The 7198-nt window shown below is 35.0% G+C and overlaps 1 pseudogene; it reads right to left on the bottom strand.

Annotated features, from left to right (window-relative positions):
- Positions 1-6049: 6049 nt before the first annotated feature.
- LOC149240513 (pentatricopeptide repeat-containing protein At4g02750 pseudogene) lies at positions 6050-6706 on the bottom strand (annotated as a pseudogene).
- Positions 6707-7198: the final 492 nt, after the last annotated feature.

Genomic DNA, 7198 nt, shown 5'->3' with positions numbered 1-7198 from the left:
TCCTGCAGTAGATTTCAACCTACCTAATCCAGTTGTTAAGCTTTTTTGCATTACCTTCACCGTTAAACATGGGAAGATCAAATTTGACATCTAATTTAAAGAAAGGTTTCTTAGATGCATCCCTTGAATTTCTATGATGATGGTGATGAGAGGAAGAAGAACTTTCACTCGTGGAAGGAGAAGGAGGGGATTCTTCTCCACCATTTCCATGCACTGAACCTTTTTCTTCTAGATTTCGCTCTTCTGCTTTCTCCAGCCTTGAAAGTAAATGACTGACATTTTTTGTCATTGTATAAAAGGTTTTGCGGAAATTGCACTCCTCTTCATGAAGAGCCTTTTCATCTGCCATGTTTCTCCTTCGATATGCACGCCCCGCTTTGGGATCGAAAGACTTTAGTTTCCCTTCACTGCTTCGGAGCCTATTTCTTGTTAGCATACAAACATGCAATTCACATCTAAAAAGACTTGCTTTGATACCACTTGATCCAAGATCTTTCGCTTATAGCTGTATTAAATAATTACATGCATAAATTGTAGCTTAACATAGAAAACTTAATGTGCACATGAGACAAGAGGAGAAACACATAAAGCATGAAAGAAAACAACAAGACTTGATAACAGAGTTCGTCCGACTTGGACTACGTCCTCGGGCCCTGCTCGATCAATGGGGAGGCCTTCATTCATTAAGTGGCATGAGAAAGAAGAGTACAAGCATCAGTTACAAAAAAAGGAGTTTTATACCTCCATACTGAAAAATGGCCGAAAAATACAGAACTCTAATGGAGAAACGAATAGCACCATTGCGTTCGTCGCGTCAAGAAATGCTGAAACCATATAAAATTTGTCAAAATATGACAAAGTGAAAATTCGTCCCTCTTGCAAAAATCTGCCTCGAACTACGTGCGCTCCCTTCTCTGCTTGGGCGCATTGATGAATTGCATTTAAATAAAAATTCGTTGGCAGATTTTCCAAAGTTGATGGTTGGCATGTTGGCTAAAAATTTTGGGTTGTTCGAAAGGGGTCAGGGGATCAAACCTTGCCCCTCTATTTTTATTGCAAAAAAAAACATTGGAAGGTTATAGTGGGAGGTGGGTCCACTAGTCTCGATGGGTTGCTCCTCGCAATTCACGTCAATGGTATGTTGTGTTTGGGTGAGGTGGAGGGGCGGCGGCGTTGACAGCCCGCACCCCACCATATTTATGTTATATTTGTTAAGGATAAGATTGGGGTGGCGGGGTTGGTGGTCTGCCACCCTTTTTTTAATATTTTTTATTATTATTAAAAAAACTGCCCCTTTTTAAGATTCAGATTTTTTATCGAAGGAGTCATTTTAACTAGGCAACAATTTCGCTCGGAATCTCGCTGGAGTTGGCCGGATTCTATCCGCCGGAAAAGTTCAAATTGTGTCTTCGTTAATCCTGCCCATTTAGCAAAAAGTCAACCCAAAACTTTGATTGCATCTATCTCCTTCATCCAGTCTCAGATTGGAGTGTGTTCACACCATTGGAATCAGGGCGATGAGCACTTCGATCTCATTTCAAGTTCATCGTCTTTCCACCACTTTGAATTTTGAGCCTTTTCCATGCCACTGGTGTCTGGAGATCCACCTGGATCAAGGAGGAAGAGAGAGATCATCCAATGCAAGAGCCTTTGATAGCGTCCTTATTGAAGTCATAGAATCTCCAAGAATATTTAACTGATGAATGCCATATTTCTTGGTGAGATCAATGCCTTTCCACAGAGTTACAAAAATCTGCCTTATTATTTGTTGTTGTACCTAGCCCCCAAGCATACCTAAACTACTCTTATTATTTGGGCAAGAAATGACACCTCTCGCTCTTGCCTCTCTTATTTTCTTTCACAATTTATTAAGAAAAATTAAAATATATTTTTAATTTAAATTTTAAAATATATATATATATATATATATAGTATTTAACATCAATCTAAACTATACATAAAATTATATATAGCAAATTTTAAATAATTTTTACATTGCTAAATTAATAAAAATATGTAGTCAAATACATTTTGGGTAGATGGTGATGGGGTCCTTTGTTAAGACACTCCATGTAAAGTCACTGGTTCAATTCCATGTTCCATCGTGATCAAAATAATATATTTAACATAACAATTCCACACGATAAAAATATAGTACTACCAAACTTAAAAAAAAAACATACATATAAATTTTTTTTAATTAAAATTCTAAATATAATATTTCAATATATTTTTACTTATTTAAATATTAAATTTCTAAAATTAAAATATTTTTGAATTACGCACTTAACATAAAACACTCTAATCATATCTATTTATTTTACAAATAAAATTTCATACAAAATAAAATTAAAAAACCAAAACACTTCCTTAACCATTTACAATGATACAAAGATTTTAACCATTTACAAGGATCCAAAGAATTTTTGAAGCCACATTATGCTTTCCCACCACAAAGGGCTGCCTTTTAACATACATAAATTTTGCAGCTTTTCCATTCCCAAGGATAATCTTTTCAAAGATGAACACCAATCTAATCTTAAGGATACGCAGGTGGCGTAGTGTTCTTTCATCCCACACTCCATCGTTTGATGGTCCACCCACACTATCTAACTTGCGTAGAGATTTGAGAGCCAGATTTTCTAACCTGAGGTATCCCCAACTCATTCAAGCCATCACACCACCGCAACTTCAAAAACTTTGAATTTGGCAACCATTCCAAGGCAGACAGCTCCCTTATTTTACTGCAGTCAATCAATTTTACCATTTCTTACGACAGTTAATCAGTTTTACCATTTGAAGGTGTTCGATCTTTTAATTCGGCAGAGTTATGCAGGGAGGTGGGTTAAGCATTAAGATGGAGAACTATGAAAAGTGAAAATATTAAAACTAGCATTTGCACCTTATGTTGCAAAGGAAACGCCGTAAGGCATAGAGTGGTGAAGAATAGGGACATGTATAGAGTGGGGAAGAATAGCATAGAGTGGGGAATAATAGGGACATGGGAATGGACATTGTTGAAAGCAAGGGTGGATGATAATGAGTTACAATTGCAATAGTTAGTTATGTGTATTCTGGAAATGGATATTTTGTAAATAATAATTGTTTGTGAAAGAATAGCAACATGTGAATGGACATTGTTGAAAGAAAGAGTGGATGATAATGAGTTAGAGTTGAAAGTATTAGTTATGTGTATTTTGAATATGGATATTTTGTAAATAATAGTAGTGTGTGGAAAAATAGCAACATGTGAATGGACATTGTTGAAAGCTAGGGTGGATGTCTCTGGCATTCCGACATTGGTGGTTTGAAGCTCTGCAACACCACAGCCCTGGGCCTGCTCCCATTGACCTTAGGCCGCTAGCGCCACATTTCTCTGAGCTCCTTTCGCTGGAATTCTCTCCTTGTGAGCATTCTAGTGGCGTCATTGTTCATCGCCATAACCTCCATGAAGAATTCAAACGGACTCTACCTGGAACTCCTACGTAAAAAGCGCACATATGTGGAGCGGAGAGCATTGTTCATTGCCATAAACTCCACTAAGAATTCAAATGGACTCTACCTGTAACTCCTCCGTAAAAAGCGCACAGATGTCGAGCGGAGTTTTTTTAAGGGTATTTTAATGTTTTAAAACATTTTTTATTAAATTAGACGGATGATTTTTGTTCAATCGTCTAACAAAAAATCTAACGGCTACGATTAGGACAGAAGGGCATTTGGGGGAGTTCATTTCAGATGGAAACGCCTTACGGCGTATATATATATCTATATATATATATATATATATATATATATATATAGATATATATATATATATATATATATATATATATATATATATATATATATATATATATATATATATATATATAATAAGTTTTTATTTAATATAATAATAAAAATTTTATAAAATAAAAAATATTAAACATAAATTTTAAGAATGATTTATCAACTCCTTCGCACTATGTCCCTCGGTTTTGTGCATATGACTGATAATTCGAGTTGTATTCAAATATATTTGCATCCACATTCAAATATATTCAGTATTATATATTATATATTCAGCTTACATAATATGTCCCTCGGTTTTGTGCAAATGACTGATAATTCAAATATATTTGCATCCACATTCAAATATATTCAGTATTATATATTTTGTATTCTTCTTACATATTTTTTTTTGTTTGTTATTTTTAGAGTAAATATATTTATATTTTATCTATTTTACAAATCAGAAAATTATAGTTTTATGATATAAATTTACAAAAAAGACACTAAATTCATTTTAGGATTAAAACATACAATTTAAATAAAAGCCCATCACTGTCTCATGAAAAAAATCATATCGCCAAATTACAAGGGGAAAAAAAACAAAATGTTTCTCCGTCCATATTCTATCTACCAAAACATCAATTACCTACCAATGTGGAAAGGTCAAACACCCAATTCATGTTTTTACTCAGATAAACCCTGACATCTTGTAGATGAGGGTTGGTGTGGGCCTCTTAAGCAACGAAAAGACTGTCCCACAAAGTGAAAGTTCCACCAAATGTATTGTAATGATGTACTCAACGACAATGAACATCTCATCTTTTTGGGTTTCCTGTGAACTAATGTACTTGATGATGTTCAATGAAACCAGCCACTCAAATCAATAGAAATTACAAGTATATCAAGGTAAAATCATTTATTAATCTCACCTATCGGGCTCCATAGACAACTTGTAGTTGGCCTTTCAGAGGGATGACATGGATTTACCATGGTGTACTGGTAGTCTGGAAAAGGTGCCCTCTAAGCAACATAGTACTGCAATGATGTAATATTAATCTCCAACTCAGTTTGTGGAGGTTATCTCTGGAGCTAATCAAGTTATCGACAACAACTCATCTTTTTGGATCCCATCAACTAATATAATTGATGAGATCTAACGAATCCAACACCTCATCAATAGAAATTACAAATTTTCCTGGGAGGGTCACAGGCAAAATTGTTTACTAATCTCGCCTATCGATTTCTATATACAACTTGTACATGGCCTCTGTGACCTCTCATAGGTGCTAGCGAAATGGTGCACGGGTTGGATTAATCCATGATGTATCGCTAAATGCTTGTAAATGATTAAGAGAGGTTAAAAGTACTCAGGGGTTGATATTTCACATTTGCATAAACAAGCCCATACTCTGAAAGAATACTCAATATTTATTACAAGTACACTACAATGAAGTCGTACCAATTTTAGAGATTTTAATTCATATTGATTCATTTACAGCAATTATTGAAGATAAATCTCATCTTGGTTGCAACTTTTCATTCTTCTCCAAGGGCTTCACTCTGAAGTTACAAAAGGAAAAAGTATTTAGATTCTTCTGAATAGCGCATCATTTATAATGCCATCTAATAGGAGTTAGAAAAGGGAAAAAAATGCCTAGATTCTAGCAAATAGCACATCACTTAAAGTATATACATGGAAAACATTTCCTAGCCTTTTGATTACTGCTTGTTATTTTGAATGCCCTTTAGTTCAAAAAGATATCATCCATGCTAAAAATGGTGGCCATCTTTTGCACGCAATGAAAAATTTCATCTGTAGTGCAAATAAGGGAGCTCTCTTCCTTATTAGATCCCCAACATCCTGTCCCCAAGTGTTGTTAGTTAAAACCTAGATATGCTTAAATCTCGCTGCAAAAAGAATTTGTTGATTCAGCTCCTCGAGGATTGAATTTGAAGACTTCAATAACCTCCAACTATCATTTCGCTCTTCATAGATCAATCATGAATATTTCCCCTCCATTAGAAAAGCTGCATTTGAATTTTACTCCAATTGGTAGGAGATATTGGTTTGATTTTCACTTTTTGGACCGTGAGTATTATTATTGATTTTTGGAGTTAACAGGTTAACTTCTTCCTAATGGCAAAGCCTTTTCCATAAAAAGGAATACCCTGCCCTTTAAACTTCATCTCTGATTCTCCACAGCATGCTGGACAAATCATGCTGCAATGATCTGCTTAAAATTATTTTGTGACCATGGATTAGTTCCAGCTTTTTATGTTATAGCGGGTGCAACCCATTTCGTGCAAGGAAAGCATGCACCTGCTTGTTGACTTCAATCCAACTGCATCCAGCCGTTGGTTTAATCCCCCTATCTTTCATGGTTTTTCTCAGCTTTTCAATACCATCCCATCGGCCCACTGAAGCATAGATATTTGAGAGCACAACATAAGTTGCTGCATTTTTCCAATCCAACTCAAAAAGGTGTTCTGCAGCGTATTCTCCTAACTCTGTATTGTTATGTATGATACAGGCACCAAGCAAACACCCCCAGACTGTAGCATCAGGGGTTATTGGCATTTTGCTTATCAAGTCTTTAACCTCTTCCAGGTGCCCAGCGCGGCCAACAAGGTCAGCCATGCAGCCATAGTGTTCTATCACAGGTGTGATCTGGCAACATTGACTCATAGAATTAAAGTACTTTCGGCCCTCATCCACTAGGCCTGCATGACAGCATGCCGACAACACATTGACGAAGGTAACACTGTCCGGTTTCATACCAGATTGTTGCATTTCTTGAAATAGTTTCAAGGCCTCCTTGCCACATCCATGCATTGCATATCCTGCAATCATTGAATTCCATAAAACCACATCTTTTCCATGTATTTTGTCGAAAACTTCATTTGCCTTGTCTATGCTTCCACATTTTGCATACATGTCCAGAAGCGCGTTACACAAAAATACATTGCACTGAAAACCACTTCTAATTATTTCTTCGCACTATGTCCCTCGGTTTTGTGCATATGACTGATAATTCGAGTTGTATTCAAATATATTTGCATCCACATTCAAATATATTCAGTATTATATATTATATATTCAGCTTACATAATATGTCCCTCGGTTTTGTGCAAATGACTGATAATTCAAATATATTTGCATCCACATTCAAATATATTCAGTATTATATATTTTGTATTCTGCTTACATATTTTTTTTGTTTGTTATTTTTAGAGTAAATTTATTTATATTTTATGTATTTTACAAATCAGAAAATTATAGTTTTATGATATAAATTTACAAAAAAGACACTAAATTCATTTTAGGATTAAAACATACAATTTAAATAAAAGCCCATCACTGTCTCATGAAAAAAATCATATCGCCAAATTACAAAGGGAAAAACAAAAAAAAACAAAATGTTTCTGC

Source organism: Pinus tabuliformis, chromosome 8 (genome assembly GCF_031772625.1).
Source record: "Pinus tabuliformis cultivar Carrire ecotype Pingquan chromosome 8, CPIR1, whole genome shotgun sequence".
In the NCBI taxonomy this organism is placed as follows: domain Eukaryota; kingdom Viridiplantae; phylum Streptophyta; class Pinopsida; order Pinales; family Pinaceae; genus Pinus; species Pinus tabuliformis.
This window is presented reverse-complemented; position numbering and strand designations above follow the sequence as displayed.